Source organism: Perna viridis, chromosome 5 (genome assembly GCF_037379345.1).
Source record: "Perna viridis isolate PV_CMFRI_1.1 ecotype Kerala chromosome 5, ASM3737934v1, whole genome shotgun sequence".
Taxonomy (NCBI): domain Eukaryota; kingdom Metazoa; phylum Mollusca; class Bivalvia; order Mytilida; family Mytilidae; genus Perna; species Perna viridis.
Window position 1 is genome coordinate 59,417 of NC_142449.1, and position 25,920 is coordinate 85,336.

General features: G+C 31.9%; 1 long non-coding RNA gene across 27 annotated transcripts in view; it reads right to left on the minus strand.

Annotated features, from left to right (window-relative positions):
* The window catches only part of LOC148615487 (uncharacterized), a 36,885-nt gene extending 17,724 nt beyond the window's left edge, over window positions 1-19,161 (minus strand). For 11 of the 27 annotated variants that reach the window (XR_015921952.1, XR_015921958.1, XR_015921955.1 and 8 more), the window contains exons 1-12: window positions 19,057-19,161; window positions 14,243-14,318; window positions 13,903-13,979; window positions 11,712-11,787; window positions 11,376-11,452; window positions 7,617-7,692; window positions 7,281-7,357; window positions 6,296-6,371; window positions 5,964-6,040; window positions 4,915-4,990; window positions 924-1,000; window positions 286-456 (exon numbers count right to left, since the gene is read on the minus strand). This is a non-coding gene — a long non-coding RNA (uncharacterized LOC148615487). Of the gene's footprint in view, window positions 1-285; window positions 457-923; window positions 1,001-4,914; window positions 4,991-5,963; window positions 6,041-6,295; window positions 6,372-6,616; window positions 6,871-7,280; window positions 7,358-7,616; window positions 7,693-8,925; window positions 9,144-10,712; window positions 10,966-11,375; window positions 11,453-11,711; window positions 11,788-13,243; window positions 13,496-13,902; window positions 13,980-14,242; window positions 14,319-14,907; window positions 14,974-15,531; window positions 15,558-19,056 lie in introns of those variants that run through there. The other 16 variants (XR_015921956.1, XR_015921957.1, XR_015921970.1 and 13 more) reach the window with 16 other exon arrangements.
* Between the last annotated feature and the right edge of the window lie 6,759 nt (window positions 19,162-25,920).

The window sequence follows — 25,920 nt, forward strand, 5'->3', positions numbered from 1 at the left end:
TTTTTGTTATAAAAGCTTAACAATTATATATGACAAAATTTTTCAGTTTTAGTCTGCATTATGCAAAAAATTAATTATGTTTTACAGAAACATTTTATTCATTTTAATGATAGAGATTTGTTCTACTTCCAACAAATGCTTTCCTACATTTTTTAAAGATCCGACTTCAGCAATATTCCTTTAGAAAGTCAGGAGTATCTGGCCTCTGTTTGTATTGTTTCATTTTCACCTTAAGTTTTGTTGCTGTTACTTAGATATATGGGATATTCTTCCGCTGCTGTTTACCTGCGTATAATGACGTTTTCCGGCCATCTTCAGCTGTCCTGTTGTGTGGTGGTTTCCTCTTCTTTCATTGAAGACCAATGATGAACTTTTGGCTAGCATTTTCATTCCGACGGAGATGTTTTCTCTGTGGTATATTCATCATACCTATTCTCGTTGTATTAGGTTTGATCTCTTTAATATGATATGTATTTTATGATTATGAAATGATATAGCCCCAACAATACGCTAAAATATTTAAAAAATTGAACCGATCGCGCATTCTCATCTATAAAACAATAAATCGTTCTTTACTACATACGATTCTAATAGTTTGAATTGCTTAGAAACACTTGAAATTAGTTTTGTTTAAACAAGGTATCATTCATAATCTAAAAAATACAGTTTGCGTTTTGTTGTATATAAACACTTGTTCGTCAATACTAAAGATGCATTATGCCTTCGACGGATGTTTTGAGTTATAGAATATGACCATTCAAATTATCTCGCGGACATTCAAACAGTTTCACGTGTCGTATTTTTTTCAGCACATGTAACAACATCTGAATAGTGACATTTTTTGCAAGGAAAGGTAAAAATTTATATATTTTTGTAAAAAATATATAATGTGTGTTTGCCGGAGTGTTGTTAAAACTACTAACCTATTCAATATTCTAGACTTTTTCTTCATTCTATTGTTATCTTTTTCTGTCTTGTTGGATGTAAATCGACCAACTCACTGAAAATGAGAGAAGGGGGTCATATTTTATACTTAAGGACAGGCTATCTGTTTTAAGAATTTATAAATGTACTATTTCGTCGATATGTCTTAAAAGTCATATTCATAACGTTTTTTGGGTGACTCGTGTCCTTTTTTCCAATATTTTTTAATAGTTTTTTTTCGCCAATTTTTAAAAATAACTTTACAAATAAACAAATCATTCATTTTTAGTCTGCATGATGTAAAAATCAAAATCAATTTATTAACGATCTGACTTCAGCAAAGTCCTTTAGAAAGAGTAATCAAGGACACCAAGATTCTAGCGGAAATCAAAAGAAGGAACTCCTTGGTAAAACCAGACATGAAAAGCCGACAAACACAACAAAGAACATAAAGTAAGTAAAATAATACCTACAAAGAAACAAAAGTAAATGAGCAACTCGGACTCCACTAAGACTAGGTGCACCGGTAGGGTAAGCGTCCACTGCTTTTCTAGAAACACCCTCGAGGTTCTGCAATAGTTTTTTTTATAATTGAATTTTTTGGATGCAGCAGGTGAAGTATAGGAATATGAAATAATCGCAAATATCAAAGAACAGAAATATCTGGCATCTGTTTGTATTAATTCATTTTCACTTTTAGTTTATGTTAATGTTTCTTTGGTGTATAGTGGAAACTCTTTCGCTGCATCTGTTTATAATGATGTTGTTGGACCAACTACACCTGCCCTGTAGTGTGATGGTTCCCTGGTCGTTCATTGAAGACAAACTTGTAGCCTTGGGCTGACATTTACATCCCAATCTTTCGCAAATTCACCAGAACTATTCTGAGTATTGTAAAAAAACTACAAACATATTGAATAACCAGTGTTGAACAGGATATTCCCAAATGGGCCTTTATATGACGGAGGGCAATATATATATATATATATATATATATATATATATATATATATATATATATATATATATATATATATATATATATATATATTAGGACTAGAATGATCCCAAGTCCAGGATCCAAAATCTCTAGCAACAAATTGCGAAATAGTCCAAAATTGATTTATATCTGCCTATTTTCAAATACTTGGTCCGATTTTCAGTACCCACTCAGTCTTTCACAGCAATTTCACAAAATGAACCATGATAGGGTGAAAAGGTGAATGTATAAGGACCAAATTTGGCCCAAGTCTGGAATCTCAACTCCCTAGCAACACATTACGAACGAATACAAATATGACCTACTCCAAGATCTTTCGTATACTTTGTCCAATTTTGAGACACCACTTAGTCTTCCACAGGTTTTTCCTCACACTGGCCTGTGTTTGGTGAAAATGTTTATATATAAACACTAGAAAGAACCCAAATTAAGGAACCATAATTCCTACCACTGCATTGCAAAAGAGTTTCCAAGTCACTACAAGTTTACCTTTCAAATACTTGCTCCAAATTTGAGACCTCATTCAGTGTTCCGCAGTTTTGTTTTTTTTCCCAACATGGGCCTTGATTTCGTAAAATATGTATATAGAACGACTAGAATGAGTCAAGGTCCAGGGTCTCAAATCTATAGTAACACATTGCGGAAGAGTTCATATTTGACCTATCCCTTCTTATATTTCAAACACATGATTCAGATTGGAGACGTTACTCAGTCTTTCTCATGATTTTCCCAACATGGGCCTTGATATGGTAAAAAAGTTTATATATATGGACTAGAATTAGCGCAAGTCCAGGATCCAAAATCCTAACCTACATGCCGAAGGAGTCCTAAATTACTTCCCCTGCTTATTTTTCATATACCTGGTCTTATTTTGAAACCGACTCAGATTTTCACAGAATTTTATTTTTCACATGGACCTTGATATGGTAAAATATCTATATATAATGATCAAAAGTGAGCCCAGGTTCAGGATCCCAATTGTCAATTCCATGCAATATAATGCAAAAGAAATCTAGATTTCTTACACCAGTTTATTTTTAATTTAACTTTGTCCAAATCTGAGTTCCCACTCAGTCTTTTTTTCGAATGGACCATTATTTGGTGAAAAGATCGTGATAAAAGGACTGAAATAAGCTCATGTCCATGATCCTCAATTCCTTGCTATACATTGCAAAAGTGTTCCAAAATGTCCTACTCAGCTTATTATTTAACAAATGTTGGTCCGAATTTAATTTCCCGCTCCGCTCAGTCGTTCACAGGATTTTCTCATATGGCCTTAATGTGATGACAATTCTGTATGTAACCATTAGAATAAGCTCCGGTTCAGAATCCCAAATCCCAGGCAACATATTGCAAAAGAGTGACAGAGTGATCTATCAAAGTGTATTATTCATATACATTATCCAAATTTGAGATCCCATTCAATGTCCACATGATTTTTCCAAGATGAACCTTTATATGATGACAGGTCTTATATGAAGACTAGAATGAAACCAGGTTCAGGATCGAAATTCCAAGCAACACATTGCAAAAGATTGCATAAGAGACCTATCCTAGCTTATTTTTCATAAATTGGTCCAAATTTGAGATCCCACTTAGTCTTCCATGGGTTTTTCTCCACTTCGGTCTTTTTTCATATACGTTTTTTTTTTTCAATTTACATCCTACAGGACAGAAAAAGATAACAATGGAAAGAAGAAAAAACTACAATTTTAAATAGGTTAGTTGTTTTTAAAACACTCAGACAAACAAACTATTTTTTTATAATACGATATAATTTTTGACATTCCCTTGCAAAATTATCACTATTCAGATGTTCTTACATTTGGTGTAGAGATGCTAAACGTGGAGCTATTTGAATGCCTACGAGATAATATACATAACCATATTATATTACTCAAAACATCTGTCATAGGCATAAGGCATCTTTAGTATTGCCGAAGAAATGTTTATGTACAATGTAGCCCAATCTGTATTTATTAGATTACGAATGATACTTCAAATAAACAAAACTAATTTCAATTGTACTTAACAATTCAAGGAGTCGTATGTTTCAAGTAAAAGTAATCAAGGGAACCAAGTTATAGCAGTAATCAAAAGAACGTAATCCAGGGACAAAGACCAGACATGGAAAACAAAGAACACAAAGTAACTAAAATCATACATACAAAGTAACAAAAGCAATTGAACAAAGAACGATTTCTTCACTGTGATGATGAAAATACGCAGACGTGTCATTTTTCAAATACGTTTTGCATATGTTTCGGGTTATAGCATTTTGTCCTTTTTATATACATATGGTAGTAAAGGGATCAAACCTAACATAACGTTAATATGTTTGTTGATTATGACAAAGAGAAAACAACGCCACAGGGATGAAAAAGACCAACTCATAGCAACTCATTGGTCTTCAAAGAACGACGAGGAAACCCTCACACCACAGGGCAGGCTGCGGTTGGCCCCACAACCTCAGTAGATACATGTACAGCGGAAGAGTTGCCCCTATATGCTCAAGCAACATAACTGAAATAAGCTAAATGTGAAAACGGAACGAAAGACATGGATCCTGAAGGAAAATTACTGAAGCCGGATCTTCTGTAAATGTACAAAAAAATGGGGTTTTTGCAGAAATTCTCCTTTATTTAAATAAAGAAAATATATTTATAAAACATGATAAAGATTTTTACATCATGCAGACTAAAACTGAATGAAATGGTCATTTTTAATCGTAAAGATATTAATAAAAACAAATATGGCTAAAATGCATTGTAATACTCTACGGTATCTTATTATCTCTTAATCATTGAAAACACACCACTAAAAAGCAACTATTTTAGACGCAATTTTGTCTTGTGGTTAAATAGTCAACTTTTGTCGGATAAAATTCTTTTCTAATTTTTTTAATTTTTGAAATTCTATACATCTGAATAGTAATATTTTTCTTAAAGATTATAATATTTGTTTGCCTGAATGTTGAAAAAACTACTTACCTTTTCAAAATTCTATTCTGTCCTTCATTCTACTGTTATCTCTTTCTGTCCTCTAGGATGTAAATCGACCAATTCACTGCAAATTAAGGAAAAGGGTAGTGTTTTATATTTCAGGGGAGTTCTCTGAAACATTACCAGCACAAATAATGAGACTTGACTGAGAGTATCATAAAAATAATTTGCGGTCAATTTTATACAAACTTTCAATATGATGTCTTGAAATAAATAAGTTCATAATAGTTCTCCATTAAAACAGACAAACTTATTCTTTATCAAAAATATATTGTTCTCCTTCATTATTATCATATATAAGGACAGTGTAACATTTGAAGTTAATCTAAATACCATTTTGAGACATGATATACTTAGATATTAAACCAATAAGTTAACTGAACCATTAAATAGGTTCATTCATATGATATATAGTGATGATATTGTTGTCAGAATGTTAGTGGGTAGCATTTAAGGGGTATTAACATAGATTCGCTAATGGGTACCTTACATAGAAATTGAAACACTATATATATAAGCAGTTTTTGCGCTGACATGGTTTGTGTCCTTTATTGTTTGACTTTTCATGAAACCCGCATGGAAAGAATTGGGATTTAGTAAACATAAGATGGGGACATAACTTTTTGAAGATTAAAAAACAAAAGAAGACCAAATTCAATAGCCCTAACAATATGAAAACATATTTGAAAAATGACACATTTGTGTATTCTATTTTTTTTAGATTACGAATGTCACCTCATATTGTTCACATGAGGTATCATTCATAATATCATAAATACAGATTCTGCTACATTGTATATAAATATATGTTCAGCAATCCTAGATATGCTTTATGTCCTTGACAGATGTTTTGAGTTATAGAATATAATCATTCAAATTTTACCGCAGACATTCAAACAGTTTCTCGTCTAGCATTTCTACAGCACATGTAATAACATTTGAATAGTGACATTTTTGCAAGAAAAGGTAAATAAAATAAATATTTTGGTAAAAAAAACTATAATTTGTGTTTGCCTGAGTGTTGTTAAACTACTAACCTATTCAAAATTCCAGTCTGTTCTTCCCTTCTAATGTTATCCTTTTCTGTCCCGTTGGATCTAAGTCGACCAATTCACTGCAGATTAGAAAAGTGGGTTAAGTTATATACTTAATGTGTCCGACAATACTAAATATGTATTATGCCTTTGGTAGATGTTTTGAGTCATAGAATATTATCATGTAAACCATCTCACAGACATTCATATAATTTCACGTTTAGCATTTTTACAGCCTATTTAACAACATTTAAATATTGATAACTTACAAGGAAAGGTCAAAATATATTTTTGTTTTAATATTTGTTTACCTGAGTGTTGAAAAAACTACTTACCTTTTCAAAATTCTAGTTTGTTCTTCATTATATTATTGTCTCTTTCTGTCCTCTATGATGTAAATCGAACAATTCTCTGCAAATGAAGGAAGAGAGATAGTTTTTTTTTCATATTTCAGGACACTTTATCTGATACAGGAATTTACAAATGTTTTACTTCGTTGATATGTCTTACATTTCTTATGACTGATTTTCAGGTGTGTTTAATTGTTTAATATTTTTCACAGTGGCAAAACTTTTAATGGGTAGGGTTGTAATCACGCCAAAATACTTTAACCCCGCTGCATTGTTTGCGTCTGTCCTAAGTCAGGAATTTCTTACCTCAGTATTTCTTGTTTCTTTAATGTATTTTTTTATGTTACTTGAGTATAGAGGGGCAACTCTTTCGCTGTACCTGTGTATATATATTGATCTTGTGGGGCCAACTGCAGCCTGCGCTGTGGTATGAGAGTTTCCTCGTCGGCCATTCAAGACCAATGGGTGGCCTTTGACTGTCATTTTCATCCCGATGGCGTTGTTGTCAACTTTGACATATCACCATACCTATTCTCGTTATATCAGGCTTGATCCTTTCACTATGATATGTAACAAAAGAAGACCAAATTCAATACCCTAACAATATGAAAAAATATTTGAAAAATGACACATTTGTGTATTCTATTTTTTTAGATTACGAATGTCACCTCATATTGTTCACATGAGGTATCATTCGTAATCTCATAAATACAGATTGTGCTACATTGTATATAAATATATGTTCAGCAATCCTAGATATGCTTTATGTCTTTGACAGATGTTTTGAGTTATAGAATATAATCATTCAAATTTTACCGCAGACATTCAAACAGTTTCTCGTCTAGCATTTCTACAGCACATGTAACAACATATGAATAGTGACATTTTTGCAAGAAAAGGTAAATAAAATAAATATTTTTTGTAAAAAAACTATAATTTGTGTTTGCCTGAGTGTTGTAAAACTACTAACCTATTCAAAATTCCAGTCTGTTCTTCCCTTCTAATGTTATCCTTTTCTGTCTCCTTGGATCTAAGTCGACCAATTCACTGCAGATTACAAAAGTGGGTTAAGTTATATACTTAATGTGTCCGACAATACTAAATATGTATTATGCCTTTGGTAGATGTTTTGAGTCATAGAATATTATCATGTAAACCATCTCACAGACATTCATATAGTTTCACGTTTAGCATTTTTACAGCACATTTAACAACATCTAAATATTGATAATTTACAAAGAAAGGTCAAAATATATTTTTAAAGACTATAATATTTGTTTACCTGAGTGTTGCAAAAACTACTCACCTTTTCAAAATTCTAGTTTGTTCTTCATTCTATTGTTGTCTCTTTCTGTCCTCTATGATGTAAATCGACCAATTCTCTGCAAATGAAGGAAGAGGAATAGTTTTTTTTCATATTTCAGTACACATTATCTGATACAGGAATTTACAAATGTTTCACTTCGTTGACATGTCTTACATTTCTTATGACTCATTGCTTGATGACTCATCTTATCTTAATCGTGTACTTTTTCACAATATTTCTTTTCGAAGATCCATTTTAGTCATTTTTAATAAATAACTTTACAATAAAAATGACCATATCATTCAGTTTTAGTCTGCATAATGATAATATCTAAATCATGTTTTTAAGATACATTTTCTGCATTTAAATAATAGAGATTTTTTTTCTAAACATAAATTATATCATACATTTATTAAACATTCGTTTTCAGCGATATTGGGGATAAATTACGGAAATTTTTATAACCTTTTTATGACCTCTTAAACATTATCATCACAAATAATGTTGGCATTACCTCCCCTTGAGTGAGGGCATCATTAAAATAACCTGCAGCCAATTTTATATAAACTTTCAATTTGACGTCTTGAAATAAATAAGTTCATAATAGTTCTCCTTTAAAACAGACAAAATTATTATGTGTCAATAGTATATTGTTCTCCTTCATTATTATCATATATAAGGACAGTGTAACAGCTGAAGTTGACCAATTCATTAAGAATTGATCTAAATACCATTTTGGCATTTTGACAGAACTTTCAGACATGATATACTTAGATATTTACCCTATAAGTTAACTAAACCATTGAATAGGCTCATTCGTAAGAGATATAGTCATGATATTGTCAAATCGTTAATTGGTAGTATTTAAGTGGTATTAACATTGCTTCGCTATTGGGTGCCTTACATAGACATTAAAACACTAAATTTAAAAGCAGTGTTTTGGGATGATATAGGTTGTGTCCTCATTATTTCACTTTTGATTAACTGTGGTTCTTAACCCCGCATGGAAAGAATTGGGATTTATTAAACATACGATGGAGACATAACTGTTTGAAGATTTAAACTGGTCTGGAGCTGACATTTCAATTAACTGCTAATTAAAAATAGTTTGTACATTTGTGAAATTTATATTCAGTTTATTTCCGTTGTAGCCAAGGACTCAGATCTTTTAAGACTGATTTTCAGGTGTGTTTAATTGTTTAATATTTTTAACAGTGGCAAAACTTTTAATGGGTAGGGTTGTAATCACGCCAAAATACTTTAACCCCGCTGCATTGTTTGCGTCTGTCCTAAGTCAGGGATTTCTTACCTCAGTATTTCTTGTTTCTTTAATTTAGTTTTTATGTTACTTCAGCACAGAGGGGCAACTCTTTCGCAACTACAGCCTGCCCTGTGGTATAAGAGTTTCCTCGTCGGTCATTCAAGACCAATGGGTGGCCTTTGACTGTCATTTTCATCCCGAAGGCTTTGTTGTCCACTTTGACATATCACCATACCTATTCTCGTTATATCAGGCTTGATCCTTCACTATGGAACAAAAGAAGACCAAATTCAATAGCCCTAACAATATGAAAAAATATTTGCTAAATGACACGTTTGTTTTTGTTTTTGTTTTTTTTTCATATTTCAGGACACATTATCTGATACAGGAATTTACAAATGTTTTACTTCGTTGATTTGTCTTACATTTCTTATGACTCATTTTAACTAAATCGAAATCGTGTATTTCCCCCAATATTTTTTTGATCAAGGGTTCATTTGTTGCTATAATTTTCTGTAAGTCAACAAATTCTCTGGAAATAAGAGAACGGGTAATATTTTACACTGCACATGAGACTATCTGTTATAGGAATTTACAAATGTGTTACTTCGTCGATGTGTCTTCAACTTGTATTTATGACTTTTATGTCGAATTATTTGATGACGCATCTTATCTATATCGTGTACTTTTTCACAATATTTCTTTCCAAAGATCCATTTTAGCCATTTTTAATAAATAACTTTACAATAAAAAATGACCATATCATTCAGTTTTAGTCTGCATAATGATAATATTTAAATCATGTTTTTAAGATACATTTTTTTCATTTAAATAATAGAGATTCTTTTTCTAAAAACAAATTATGTCATACATTTGTTAAACATTCGTTTTCAGCGATATTCCTGTGAAAAACAATAGGAATAAAATCCTTCAATTTATCTGAATATGATTACCTTGATTGCTTAGCACAAATTAGGGAAATTGTTATAACCTTTTTATGACCTCTTAAACATTATCAGCACAAATAATGTTGGCGTTACCTCCCCTTGACTGAGGGCATCATTAAAATAACCTGCAGTCAATTTTATATAAACTTTCAATTTGACGTCTTGAAATAAATAAGTTCATAATAGTTCTCCTTTAAAACAGACAAAATTATTCTGTATCAAAAATATATTGTTCTCCTTCATTATTATCATATATAAGGACAGTGTAACAGCTGAAGTTGATCAATTCATTAAGAATTGATCTAAATACCATTTTGGCATTTTGATAGATCTTTCAGACATGAAATACTTAGATATTTATCCTATAAGTTAACTAAACCATTGAATAGGCTCATTCGTAAGAGATATAGGCATGATATTGTCAAATCATTAGTTGGTAGTATTTAAGTGGTATTAACATTGCTTCCCTAATGGGTGCCTTACATAGACATTAAAACACTAAATTTAAAAGCAGTGTTTTGGGATGATATAGGTTTTGTCCTCATTGTTTCACGTTTGATTAACTGTGGTTCTTAACCCCGCATGGAAAGAATTAGGATTTATTCAATATACGATGGAGACATAACTTTTTGAAGATTTAAACTGGTCTGGAGCTGACATTTCAATTAACTGCTCATTAAAAATAGTTTGTACATTTGTGAAATTTATATTCAGTTCATTTCCGTTGTAGCCAAGGACTCAGATCTTTTAAGACTGATTTTCAGGTGTGTTTAATTGTTTAATATTTTTCAAAGTAGCAAAACCTTTAAGGGGTAGGGTTGTAATCACGCCAAAATACTTTAACCCCGCTGCATTGTTTGCGTCTGTCCTAAGTCAGGAATTTCTTACCTCAGTATTTCTATTTTCTTTTATTTAGTTTTTATGTTACTTGAGCAAAGAGGGGCAACTCTTTCGCTGTACCTATGTATATATATTGATCTTGTGGGGCAAACTGCAGCCTGCCCTGTGGTATGAGAGTTTCCTCGTCGGTCATTCAAGACCAATGGGTGGCCTTTGACTGTCATTTTCATCCCGATGGCTTTGTTGTCCACTTTGACATATCACCATACCAATTCTCGTTATATCAGGCTTGATCCTTTCACTATGATATGTAACAAAAGAAGACCAGATTCAATAGCCCTAACAATATGAAAAATATTTGAAAAATGACACGTTTGTGTATTCTAATTTTTTAGATTACGAATGTCACCTCATATTGCTCACATGAGGTATCATTCGTAATCTCATAAATACAGATTGTGCTACATTGTATATAAATATATGTTCAGCAATCCTAGATATGCTTTATGTCTTTGACAGATGTTTTGAGTTATAGAATATAATCATTCAAATTTTACCGCAGACATTCAAACAGTTTCTCGTCTAGCATTTCTACAGCACATGTAACAACATTTGAATAGTGACATTTTTGCAAGAAAAGGTAAATAAAATAAATATTTTTTGTAAAAAAACTATAATTTGTGTTTGCCTGAGTGTTGTAAAACTACTAACCTATTCAAAATTCCAGTCTGTTCTTCCCTTCTAATGTTATCCTTTTCTGTCTCCTTGGATCTAAGTCGACCAATTCACTGCAGATTACAAAAGTGGGTTAAGTTATATACTTAATGTGTCCGACAATACTAAATATGTATTATGCCTTTGGTAGATGTTTTGAGTTATAGAATATGATCATTTAAATCATCTCACAGACATTCATATTGTTTCACGTTTAGCATTTTTGCAGCACATTTAACAACATCTAAATATTGATAATTTACAAAGAAAGGTCAAAATATATTTTTTAAAGACTATCATACTGTTTGCCTGAGTGTTGAAAAAACTACTCACCTTTTCAAAATTCTAGTTTGTTCTTCATTATATTGTTGTCTCTTTCTGTCCTGTATGATGTAAATCGACCAATTCTCTGCAAATAAAGGAAGAGAGATAGTTTTTTGTTTCATATTTCAGGACACATTATCTGATACAAGAATTTACAAATGTTTTACTTCGTTGATATGTCTTACATTTCTTATGACTCATTTTAACTAAATCGAAATCGTGTATTTCTCCCAATATTTTTTTGATCAAGTGTTCATTTGTTGCTATAATTTTCTGTAAATCAACAAATTCTCTGGAAATGAGAGACCGGTTAATGTTTTACACTGCACATGAGACTATCTGTTATAGGAATTTACAAATGTGTTACCTCGTCGATGTGTCTTCAATTTGTATGTATGAGTTTTCTGTCGAATTATTTGATGACTCATCGTATCTAAATCGTGTACTTTTTCACAATATTTCTTTTCAAAGATCCATTTTAGTCATTTTTAATAAATAACTGAAATAACTTTACAATAAAAAATGACCATATCATTCAGTTTGAGTCTCCATTATGATAATATCTAAATCATGTTTTTAAGATACATTTTCTTCATTTAAATAATAGAGATTTTTTTCTAAACATAAATTATATCATACATTTATTAAACATTCGTTTTCAGCGATATTAGGGATAAATTACGGAAATTTTTGTAACCTTTTTATGACCTCTTAAACATTATCAGCACAAATAATGTTGGCGTTACCTCCCCTTGACTGAGGGCATCATTAAAATAACCTGCAGTCAATTTTATATAAACTTTCAATTTGACGTCTTGAAATAAATAAGTTCATAATAGTTCTCCTTTAAAACAGACAAAATTATTCTGTATCAAAAATATATTGTTCTCCTTCATTATTATCATATATAAGGACAGTGTAACAGCTGAAATTGATCCATTCATTAAGAATTGATCTAAATACCATTTTGGCATTTTGACAGAACTTTCAGACATGATATACTTAGATACTTACCCTATAAGTTAACTAAACCATTGAATAGGCTCATTCGTAAGAGATATAGTCATGATATTGTCAAATCATTAGTTGGTAGTATTTAAGTGGTATTAACATTGCTTCGCTAATGGGTGCCTTACATAGACATTAAAACACTAAATTTAAAAGCAGTGTTTTGGGATGATATAGGTTGTGTCCTCATTGTTTCACGTTTGATTAACTGTGGTTCTTAACCCCGCATGGAAAGAATTGGGATTTATTCAACATACGATGGAGATATAACTGTTTGAAGATTTAAACTGGTCTGGAGCTGACATTTCAATTAACTGCTAATTAAAAATAGTTTGTACATTTGTGAAATTTATATTCAGTTTATTTCCGTTGTAGCCAAGGACTCAGATCTTTTAAGACTGATTTTCAGGTGTGTTTAATTGTTTAATATTTTTCACAGTGTCAAAACTTTTAATGGGTAGGGTTGTAATCACGCCAAAATACTTTAACCCCACTGCATTGTTTGCGTCTGTCCTAAGTCAGGACTGTCTTACCTCAGTATTTCTTGTTTCTTTAATTTAGTTTTTATGTTACTTGAGCATAGAGGGGCAACTCTTTCGCTGTACCTATGTATATATATTGATTTTGTGGGGCCAACTGCAGCCTGCCCTATGGTGTGAGAGTTTCCTCGTTACTTATTGAAGACCAATGGGTGGCCTTTGACTGTCATTTTCATCCCGATGGCTTTGTTGTCCACTTGACATATCACCATACCTATCCTCGTTATATCAGGCTTGATCCTTTCACTATGATATGTAACAAAAGAAGACCAAATTCAATAGCCCTAACAATATGAAAAATATTTGAAAAATGACACGTTTGTGTATTCTAATTTTTTAGATTACGAATGTTCCCTCATATTGTTCACATGAGGTATCATTCGTAATCTCATAAATACAGATTGTGCTACATTGTATATAAATATATGTTCAGCAATCCTAGATATGCCTTATGTCTTTGACAGATGTTTTGAGTTATAGAATATAATCATTCAAATTTTACCGCAGACATTCAAAAGTTTCTCGTCTAGCATTTCTACAGCACATGTAACAACATTTGAATAGTGACATTTTTGCAAGAAAAGGTAAATAAAATAAATATTTTTGTAAAAAACTATAATTTGTGTTTGCCTGACTGGTGTAAAACTACTAACCTATTCAAAGTTCCAGTCTGTTCTTCCCTTCTAATGTTATCCTTTTCTGTTCCGTTGGATTTAAGTCGACCAATTCACTGCAGATTACAAAAGTGGGTTAAGTTGTATACTTAATGTGTCCGACAATACTAAATATGTATTATGCCTTTGATAGATGTTTTGAGTTATAGAATATGATCATGTAAACCATCTCACAGACATTCATATAGTTTCACGTTTAGCATTTTTACAGCACATTTAACAACATCTAAAAATTGATAATTTACAAAGAAAGGTCAAAATATATATATTTTTAAAGACTATAATATTTGTTTACCTGAGTGTTGAAAAAACTACTTACCTTTTCAAAATTCTAGTTTGTTCTTCATTCTATTGTTGTCCCTTTCTGTCCTGTATGATGTAAATCGACCAATTCTCTGCAAATGAAGGAAGGGGGGTATTTTTTTTATATATTTCAGGACACACTATCTGATACAACAATTTACAAATGTTTTACTTCGTTGATATGTCTTACTTTTCTGATGACCTATTTTAACTAAATCGTGTATTTCCCCCCAATAATTGTTTGATCAAGGGTTCATTTGTTGCTATAATTTTCCGTAAATCAACAAATTCTCTGGAAATGAGAGAACGGGTGATGTTTCACACTGCACATGAGACTATCTGTTATAGGAATTTACAAATGTGTTACTTCGTCGATGTGTCTTCAATTTGTATTTATAACTTTTCTGTCGAATTACTTGATGACTCATCTTATCTAAATCGTGTACTTTTGTTCGGCAATCCTAGATATGCCTAATTTCTTTGACAGATGTTTTGAGTTACAGAATATGAGTATGAATATTATATCGCAGACATTTAAACAGTTTTATTTTTTAACGTTTAGCATTTCTATAGGACATGTAACAACATCTGAATAGTGATATTTTACCAAGGAAAGGCCCAGTTATATATTTCTGGAAAAAAACTGTAAGATTTTTTTGCCTGAGTATTGTAAGAGCCTACTTTCCTATTTAAAAGTCTAGTCTTTTCTTCATTCGTCTGTTTTCCTATCTATATGTAAGTTTCTTCCTTCAAATCAGAGAAGAAAATAAAGTTGTGTACTTAAGGAGAGAATATTTGTTTTTTTTATATACATATGTGATACTTTGTCCAAATGTCTTACCATTTGTATAACCTTTGTTCCCTTGATTATTCTTACATTTTTATTCATAATCTTTCTTTTCAGTTACTCGATGACTTATTTTAACTGTAGTGCAGCGGACGACTAAAGCTTTGTCGAAATTCAATAGGCCTAGAGGGTATATTATATGTCAAAGGAAAGATTAATTAATGTAGTTTTTGAATATCATTCTTTTCTAACTGAAATGTGATAAAGTTTTCTGCAATTTTGTATTAATTAAGGGAGGGGTCAAAGATCATTCGACCCTAATACAGTTTGATAAGCTATTTAAGTAAAATCGTTCACTGCTGGCATAGAAAAACAAGTATTATGTAAAGACCACATGTATAGAATTTTAAAAATGAAAAAAAGAACTTTTTTCGGACAAACTTAATCACTGAAGAAAAATTCCCATAAAATTGGTCGCAATACAGTGCATTTTAAATGATTCAGAAATAATAAGATACCGTAGAATATGATTGTGTATATCTAAATATTCTGTACTGGATAACAAATAAAATAAACACATCATTCTCGATTCGATCTGCAACACGAGCTTTGTAAAATAAGTTTGAAGTTGCAAATTTTCACATATTTTGACTACTAATTATATCAAAATCGTAAAATACGAAATCGATTGCCGGACAACCTGTTCTGTTTCCGAATTGCTAGTACAACAGAAAAGCATGAATACTATCCAAAGTAACTTTTTTTAATATTTCAATATTTTAAGTTCTTTTTAAGCAGATAGATAAAAGTTTGACATATCTTTTTTTCTGTTATTCAATAACTGAGCGCACAACAATGTTCGTTTGAGGAAATTAGAACGAAGAGCTACTTATCAACAGTAAAGACAAAACACCAAACAAAATACAAAAATAGTCATAAACATAACATATATAAATTTAAAGAATTATTGAGCAGCCCAGGCTTGATAAAAAAACTGGGGGTTCGGACCAGGTTCATTTATAGAATATTAATTTTGATGCCTTTTCTCAGTTTTTCCACAAGCGCCCATAGATCTGTTCGTATATAAATGATGTCATTCCGGATATAATGAAGGAGGGGAAAATCCGGCACTGCTTTAGTCATCTAGTATGCGACTGTGGAAAAAGGATTACAAAGATTTTGTTTTTTTGTAAATGGATTATTTCAAGTAAAATCGGCCTTTACTATCATATAGACCGATCAAAAGTTCATAGCTTTTACATCCTCTTCGCTTGGCAAAGGTTACGGTCCTGCCCCTGTCATTGGTAGGGGACAAGACCGTAACCCTTGGGTAGCGAAGCTGCTTTTACAGTTGTGATAAATCCCAGTTTCAGTTTAACTTATCCATGCTTTACGTGAATCAGACAGACGTGATTGGCTGCCCGAAAATTAAAACTATGACATTGTAAACGTTCAAATAATCTTTCATTCCTTGTCAAAATATGACAACAGAAGTAACGATATTTTCTTATACCAATCAATTCAATGCACAAACCACTTACTACAACTGTCCTGTGCATGTATGTTTACGCCGCAAAAAAAGTAAGTTTATAACAACTTATACACAGTAAATAGCAAATGATTTATAAACTTCTTTATCAAAGCCCCTCCCTTTTTCTAAGATTCTTGATCCTCCCCTGCCCTGGAAAATGATGTTTCCTTCAAACTATTATTCTATACATGTAACAACTATGTTACCATTGTAGGTCAATTCGTACGGCTACTTAACTGATGTCTTATTGAGAGGTAAAAAATTATTATGCGTCTGAAGTCCTTTCTTCTTTTTGAGTTGGAATGTTGAATTGGTTTGTTTTTATCAACTCGTTTAATTCATTCTGAGCAGCGGCAGATCCAGAGGGAATGGAGGGATTGGCACCCCCTTTTTATTGGATAAATATGTCATTTTTATGTGTAAAATTGATAAAAATGGTAAATAATGTCCGCGCGCACACACACACATCCTTTTTCTGAGGAACCCTGGACGGCACCACCCTTTCAAAGTATGGATCCGCCCCTGCAGAGGATATTGCAGTACAAACATCAGCCTGGCGCACAGTTAAACATAAGAAAATAAACATTGTGATAACATGCATGTACATGTATACGCATGCTTCCATGCAAAGTTCACAGTCCATGTCTTGTCAAATTTATTACGAAATCCAACCTTGTCATCAACCCCCGAGTCGCATTTATTTTGTTTGAGAATCCCTGATTCATGGTTAAATCTTAAACATTTTATTTGAAGTCCAAACAAATAAAGACAAATGAAAAAGAAATATGTATGACTTTAGTATGTACAAAAATAAATCTCAAAACCTTAAGTCTTTTCGTCAAAACGTAAGGTGGACTGTGTACTTTACTTGTGTATTTGTTCATAAAACGCCCCGGTAACTAGGCAAATTGTCCGGAAACGATTCCATGTTCTACAATTTTAGTACAATTAATAGTTTAAATATGTGAAAATTTGCAACTTCAAACTCATTTTGCATAGCCCATGTTGCAGATCGAATCGAGAACGTTGTGTTTATTTTATTTGTTATTCAATACAGAATATTTAGATATACATTTTAATATTCTACGGTGCCTCATTATCATTGAAAATTCAACCAATTTTAGAGGTATTTTGTTCTGTGATAAAATAGTCAACTTTTGTCGGAAAAATCTTATTTTTTATACTTTTGAATATATATATAAGTGATCTTTTCATGATACCCGTTTCCCAATACCTACAATATACGATTTCCCTTAAATTACTTATCAAAGTGTAGGGGTCGACTGATCTTTGACCCCTTCTCTAATTAATTCAAAATAGCAGAAAACGTTTTTCACTTTGATAAGTACGATATTCAGAAACTACATTAATTTATCTTTTCATTGATTTATACTGTAGCCGTATACCCTCTAGGCCCATTAAAATTCGAAAAATCCTTAGCCGTCCGCAGCACTATTAAGATATATTGCTAAGAAATTGTTTAATGCTGCACTATTAATTATGGTCAATCATAGATTTATCTCTCTTAGTTTTGATATGTATTTTCCCTTTTTAGGTAGAGCCGTAGAAGTCAATTGAATAATGAAGATTTTATTATAATTACTTGGTTTTCAGAAGCTTGAAGGGAGAAATGAGTTCATGTACTTGTGCTTGATTTATATTTTCCTTTCTTATTAAAAGATATAGTAGTCCGTGATAAAACTCGCTTAAGATGCGTTCAGGCTAGATCATTCAAAATTGCTGCGAATGTAGAAATACATGCCAGCGTCCACCACCATCATTCGCTAGCGTTTATTTGTATATTTAGTGATTTTTCAGCACAAGTGATTGCTTACTATACACGAAGACATAAACGATTATCAAAGTTATGTAAATAAAAGAAAGTGAAAAAAAATCGATAAAAACTTTGACAGTATTTCATTTCGATTTCGAAATTTTAATATTTTTTTGTACTTTTTCATTTCAAATTAATAATTTATCAAGTAATATTATCTCAATTCTTTAATCAGGTAAAATTTCCAATAAACAAGACATGCCATTTTGTGAATGCGTTTTATGGCAATAAGGAATGCGGTGATGACATTTTAAAATGAACATTGGAAAATCGGGTTGCGACTGAGAATAAGTATCAAATGATGTTAACATATTTATAGATAAAAGTTCAAAGCGGCCATATAAAAGAAAGAATGTAATCTCACCTTTTGGCATGGTTAAAATAGATACTGCTGTACTACGTTACATGGAAGTTGTATTATATAAGAACGCACAGTAATAAATGTGATCGTCTCTGTTGTCAAATGTGTACATCATTTGATGCGCATTGTATTCGTATGTTCTTTTTAAAGTCTTCAGTTTTGTTATTTCATATTGTGTCGAGCAATATTATCTATTTTCCTGATAAAATCTTATGCATTTTTAGTATTATATAGTTTTGTTTTTGTGGAATAAAACAAAACAATATACACTTTCTTTTAAATATCTGGAAATAGTTAAGTTAAAAAAAAGAACTAACCTTAAAGTAAATAAGTTCCAGAATTTCACAATACTTTAAACGTCTTACAACCTTATTTTACAAGTGATTTGGTCTTGTTTGCAAAACGTTTTATCTTACAAAAACATTGTATAAGGTTGCATGTCATTGGTCGCTCTACTCATGTGTATACGCCTTCGTAATAAAAAATTTATTGGTAAAAACTCGTTGTAAATGTCATAACTGGCAGGTTTGAGGCAGATTAGACAAACTATTTCATTGCCTAACATATTTAAACTTACAATCAAAAAGCTTCACCTATAAGTAGAATTAAAAAAAACAAAGATAAAGTTTAATTTATAAACGTTCTTTTGTTACATTACAATCAACCAGAGTTTTATGTTGTATATTTTCATTTGTTTAAATGGTAAATTGTTACTATTAAAATACTAACAAATTACCACAGTACATTCCAATTTTCGTTACTTCACTCAGCATTTTACTTTCCTAAAAGGTAGACAAGTGGCTTTCCATCTACAAAAATAGTACTGCCTAAATAATTACATAGTGCTATAAACGAGAATATCTATATAGATATATATGTAATGTAATGACAGATATTCTCCTCGTTTATAGCACTATGTAATTATTTAGGCATTACTATTTTTGTAGAGAATGTGGAGAGAGAGAGAGAGAGAGAGAGAGAGAGAGAGAGAGAGAGAGAGAGGTCTGAAAAATTCCCAACGATGTTACAACTGTCAAATTTGCGATGCAAATGTGACCTCTCTTATATTAGATCAACTTATTTTGAAACTCAAGTAAAGGCTTCATCTGTGAAAAGCCTATTAATGTCTAAGTCTAACTGCAAAGTTATACAGAGATTTGTTAAAAAATAAATGATTGATGGCAAATTTTATATCAATGGTATATGTGGCGACTTCAACTTTTGGCAGATTGAGTGAAGAAGTGTCCTCTAAATAGCCTCAATTCAAATATTTGACAGATTTTCTCTTCTTTGTTTTTTCTTTATTTCCCTTGCATTGCATGTTTCTGAAGTAGAAAACACCAGCTAGTCAGCTTTCCATCGGATTTAAGACAGAAATATGTGTTTTAATACATGACACTGCAGTATTAGAGCATTTTCACATAGTGCAGGGGTACTTATATAAAAACTCATTTTTAGAAGCTAATAAAGAATGAATCAACCCAAACTGACTTCCAAAGTGCTATAGACACATTAAATGTACTTTGAAAACAACCAGAGGCAGTGTTCTAGAGTAAACTATCAGATGGGGAAATTAAAATCAAGCCAGGACCAGGGTTGTAAAACTGCGGGTTTTGGTAAATATGCCATTTATACTAAGATTTTACCCCTACAGCCACAAAATAGTGAAAAGATATTTTAAAATGCATGTTTTGATGCTTATGTGGTACATATGAACTCATCTGAATGTTTCCTTTTCATATCAAGTCAGGTTTTTTCTCCTTTTAGGCTTTTTAGTGTATCACCGGCTCCAAAATAAGTGTTTTTCGTCAACTCAGTAGGGGTTTAAGTGGCACATTTATTCAAAATATATGTAAAAGAATGCGAAATCATGGTTGTTTTTACAGTTTTCAGACATTTCTCTCCCATAATCCAGAATTTCATACCAATGCAGTGCAAAGGAGTATTCCAAGAGGTTGATACAATTGACTAACACTGTAATTTTGCCAAATGACACCTGCCACAGGTTAAAAACAGACTCTTAATGTTAAAATGTTTTCCTTTACCCTGTCCACTGCTTATGAATAGTGTTTATTTGCTGTTATTATGACACTGTGTGAGCATAAAACTCAAAATGAGACAATAATTAGCTCATTTGCCCAACTTTACCCTGATGCCATAAACAATTATGAGTTTTACATTGAAAATCCCATAGAAACCCATTTTTGGACTAAAATGCAAAAAAATGAGAAAATAAATAGGGTTTTTTGCCACATTTCATGTTCACTCCATGAATTTGGAGAAATAAACCCTCAAAACATATAAAAATAGCATGTTTTACAAAAATGTGACCTCTCTTATATTAGATCGGCTTATTTTGAAACTCAAGTTAAAGCTTCATCTGTGAAAAGCCTATTCATTTCTAAGCCTAATAGCAACGTTTTACAGAGATTTGTTAAAAAATAAATGATTGATGGCAGATTTTATATCAATGGTATATGTGGCGACTTCAACTTTTGGCAGATTGAGTGAAGAAGTGTCCTCTAAATAGCCTCAATTCAAATATTTGACAGATTTTCTCTTTTTTGTTATTTCTTTATTTCCCTTGCATTGCATGTTTCTGAAGTAGAAAACACCAGCTAGTCAGCTTTCCACCGGATTTAAGACGGAAATATGTGTTTTAATACATGACACTGCAGTATTAGAGCATTTTCACATAGTGCAGGGGTACTTATATAAAAACTCATTTTTAGAAGCTAATAAAGAATGAATCAACCCAAACTGACTTCCAAAGTGCTATAGACACATTAAATGTACTTTGAAAACAACAAAAGGCAGTCTTTTAGAGTAAACTATCAGATGGGGTAATTAAATTCAAGCCAGGACCAGGGTTGTAAAACTGCGGTTTTGGTAAATATGCCATTTATACTAAGATTTTACCCCTACAGCCACAAAATAGTGAAAAGATATTTTAAAATGCATGTTTTGATGCTTATGTGGTACATATGAACTCATCTGAATGTTTCCTTTTCATATCAAGTCAGGTTTTTTCTCCTTTTAGGCTTTTTAGTGTATCACCAGCTCCAAAATAAGTGTTTTTCGTCAACTCAGTAGGGGTTTAAGTGGCACATTTATTCAAAATATATGTAAAAGAATGGGAAATCATGGCTGTTTTTACAGTTTTTAGACATTTCTCTCCCATAATCCAGAATTTCATACCAATGCAGTGCAAGAGAGTATTCCAGAGGTTGAGACAATTGACTAACACTGTAATTTTGCCAAATGACACCTGCCGCAGGTTAAAAACAGATTCTAAATGTTAAAATTTTTACCTTTACCCTGTCCACTGCTTATGAATAGTGTTTATTTACTGTTATTATGACACTGTGTGAGCATAAAACTCAAAATGAGACAATAATTAGCTCATTTGCCCAACTTTACCCTGATGCCATAAACAATTATGAGTTTTACATTGAAAATCCCATAGAAACCCATTTTTGGACTAAAATGCAAAAAAATGAGAAAATAAATAGGGTTTTTTACCACATTTCATGTTTATTCCATAAATTCGGAGAAATAAACCCTCAAAACATATAAAAATAGCATGTTTTACAAAAATGTGACCTCTCTTATATTAGATCGGCTTATTTTGAAACTCAAGTTAAGGCTTCATCTGTGAAAAGCCTATTCATTCCTAAGTCTAACTGCAAAGTTATACAGAGATTTGTTGAAAAATAAATGATTGATGGCAAATTTTATATCAATGGTATATGTGGCGACTTAAACTCTTTTCAGATTGAGTGAAGAAGTGTCCTCTAAATTGCCTCAATTCAAATATTTGACAGATTTCCTCATTTTTATTTCTTTATTTCCCTTGCATTGCATGTTTCTGAAGTAGAAAACACCAGCTAGTCATCTTTCCATCTGATTTAAGACGGAAATATGTGTTTTAATACATGACACTGCAGTATTAGAGCATTTTCACATAGTGCAGGGGTACTTATATAAAAACTCAATTTTAGAAGCTACTAAAGAATGAATCAACCCAAACTGACTTCCAAAGTGCTATAGACACATTAAATGTACCTTGAAAACAACCAGAAGCAGTGTTTTAGAGTAAACTATCAGATGAGGTAATTAAAATCAAGCCAGGACCAGAGTTGTAAAACTGCGGTTTTGGTAAATATGCTATTTATACTAAGATTTTACACCTACAGCCACAAAATAGTGAAAAGATATTTTAAAATGCATGTTTTGATGCTTATGTGGTACATATGAACTCATCTGAATGTTTCCTTTTCATATCAAGTCAGGTTTTTTCTCCTTTTAGGCTTTTTAGTGTATGACCGGCTCCAAAATAAGTGTTTTTCGTCAACTCAGTAGGGGTTTAAGTGGCACATTTATTCAAAATATATGTAAAAGAATGGGAAATCATGGCTGTTTTTACAGTTTTTAGACATTTCTCTCCCATAATCCAGAATTTCATACCAATGCAGTGCAAGAGAGTATTCCAGAGGTTGAGACAATTGACTAACACTGTAATTTTGCCAAATGACACCTGCCACAGGTTAAAAACAGATTCTAAATGTTAAAATTTTTACCTTTACCCTGTCCACTGCTTATGAATAGTGTTTATTTACTGTTATTATGACACTGTGTGAGCATAAAACTCAAAATGAGACAATAATTAGCTCATTTGCCCAACTTTACCCTGATGCCATAAACAATTATGAGTTTTACATTGAAAATCCCATAGAAACCCATTTTTGGACTAAAATGCAAAAAAATGAGAAAATAAATAGGGTTTTTTGCCACATTTCATGTTTATTCCATAAATTCGGAGAAATAAACCCTCAAAACATATAAAAATAGCATGTTTTACAAAAATGTGACCTCTCTTATATTAGATCGGCTTATTTTGAAACTCAAGTTAAGGCTTCATCTGTGAAAAGCCTATTCATTCCTAAGTCTAACTGCAAAGTTATACAGAGATTTGTTGAAAAATAAATGATTGATGGCAAATTTTATATCAATGGTATATGTGGCGACTTAAACTCTTTTCAGATTGAGTGAAGAAGTGTCCTCTAAATTGCCTCAATTCAAATATTTGACAGATTTCCTCATTTTTATTTCTTTATTTCCCTTGCATTGCATGTTTCTGAAGTAGAAAACACCAGCTAGTCATCTTTCCATCTGATTTAAGACGGAAATATGTGTTTTAATACATGACACTGCAGTATTAGAGCATTTTCACAGACTGCAGTTGTACTTATATAAAAACTCATTTTTAGAAGCTATTAAAGAATGAATCAACCCAAACTGACTTCCAAAGTGCTATAGACACATTAAATGTACTTTGAAAACAACCAGAGGCAGTGTTTTAGAGTAAACTATCAGATGGGGTAATTAAAATCAACCCAGGACCAGGGTTGTAAAACAGCGGTTTTGGTAAATATGCCATTTATACTAAGATTTTATCCCTACAGCCACAAAATAGTGAAAAGATATTTTAAAATGCATGTTTTGATGCTTATGTGGTACATATGAACTCATCTGGATGTTTCCTTTTCATATCAAGTCAGTTTTTTTCTGCTTTTAGGCTTTTTAGTGTATCATTGGCTCCAAAATAAGTGTTTTTCGTCAACTCAGTAGGGGTTTAAGTGGCACATTTATTCAAAATATATGTAAGGGAATGGGAAATCATGGCTGTTTTTACAGTTTTTAGACATTTCCCTCCCATAATCCAGAATTTTATACCAATGCAGTGCAAGAGAGTATTCCAGAGGTTGAGACAATTGACTAACACTGTAATTTTGCCAAATGACACCTGCCACAGGTTAAAAACAGATTCTAAATGTTAAAATTTTTACCTTTACTCTGTCCACTGCTTATGAATAGTGTTTATTTGCTGTTATTATGACACTGTGTGAGCAAAAAACTCAAAATGAGACAATAATTAGCTCATTTGCCCAACTTTACCCTGATGCCATAAGCAATTATGAGTTTTACATTGAAAATCCCATAGAAACCCATTTTTGGACTAAAATTCAAAAAAATGAGAAAGGAAATAAGGTTTTTTGCCACATTTCATGTTCACTCCATGAATTTGGAGAAATAAACCCTCAAAACATATAAAAATAGCATGTTTTACAAAAATGTGACCTCTCTTATATTAGATCGGCTTATTTTGAAACTCAAGTAAAGGCTTCATCTGTGAAAAGCCTATTCATTTCTAAGTCTAACTGCAAAGTTATACAGAGATTTGTTGAAAAATAAGTGATTGATGGCAAATCTTATATCAATGGTATATGTGTCGACTTCAACTTTTGGCAGATGGAGTGAAGAAGTGTCCTCTAAATAGCCTCAATTCAAATATTTGACAGATTTTCTCTTCTTTATTATTTCTTTATTTCCATTGCATTGCATGTTTCTGAAGTAGAAAACACCAGCTAGTCAGCTTTCCACCGGATTTAAGACGGAAATATGTGTTTTAATACATGACACTGCAGTATTAGAGCATTTTCACATAGTGCAGGGGTACTTATATAAAAACTCATTTTTAGAAGCTAATAAAGAATGAATCAACCCAAACTGACTTCCAAAGTGCTATAGATACATTAAATGTACTTTGAAAACAACCAGAGGCAGTGTTTTAGAGTAAACTATCAGATGGGGTAATTAAAATCAAGCCAGGACCACGGTTGTAAAACTGTGGGTTTTGGTAAATATGCCATTTATACTAAGATTTTACCCCTACAGCCACAAAATAGTGAAAAGATATTTTAAAATGCATGTTTTGATGCTTATGAGGTACATATGAACTCATCTGAATGTTTCCTTTTCATATCAAGTCAGGTTTTTTCTGCTTTTAGGCTTTTTAGTGTATCACCGGCTCCAAAAAAAGTGTTTTTCGTCAACTCAATAGGGGTTTAAGTGGCACATTTATTGAAAATATATGTAAAAGAATGGGAAATCATGTCTGTTTTTACTGTTTTCAGACATTTCCCTCCCATAATCCAGAATTTCATACCAATGCAGTGCAAAGGAGTATTCCAAGAGGTTGATAATATTGACTAACACTGTAATTTTGCCAAATGACACCTGCCGCAGGTTAAAAACAGACTCTTAATGTTAAAATGTTTTCCTTTACCCTGTCCACTGCTTATGAATAGTGTTTATTTGCTGTTATTATGACACTGTGT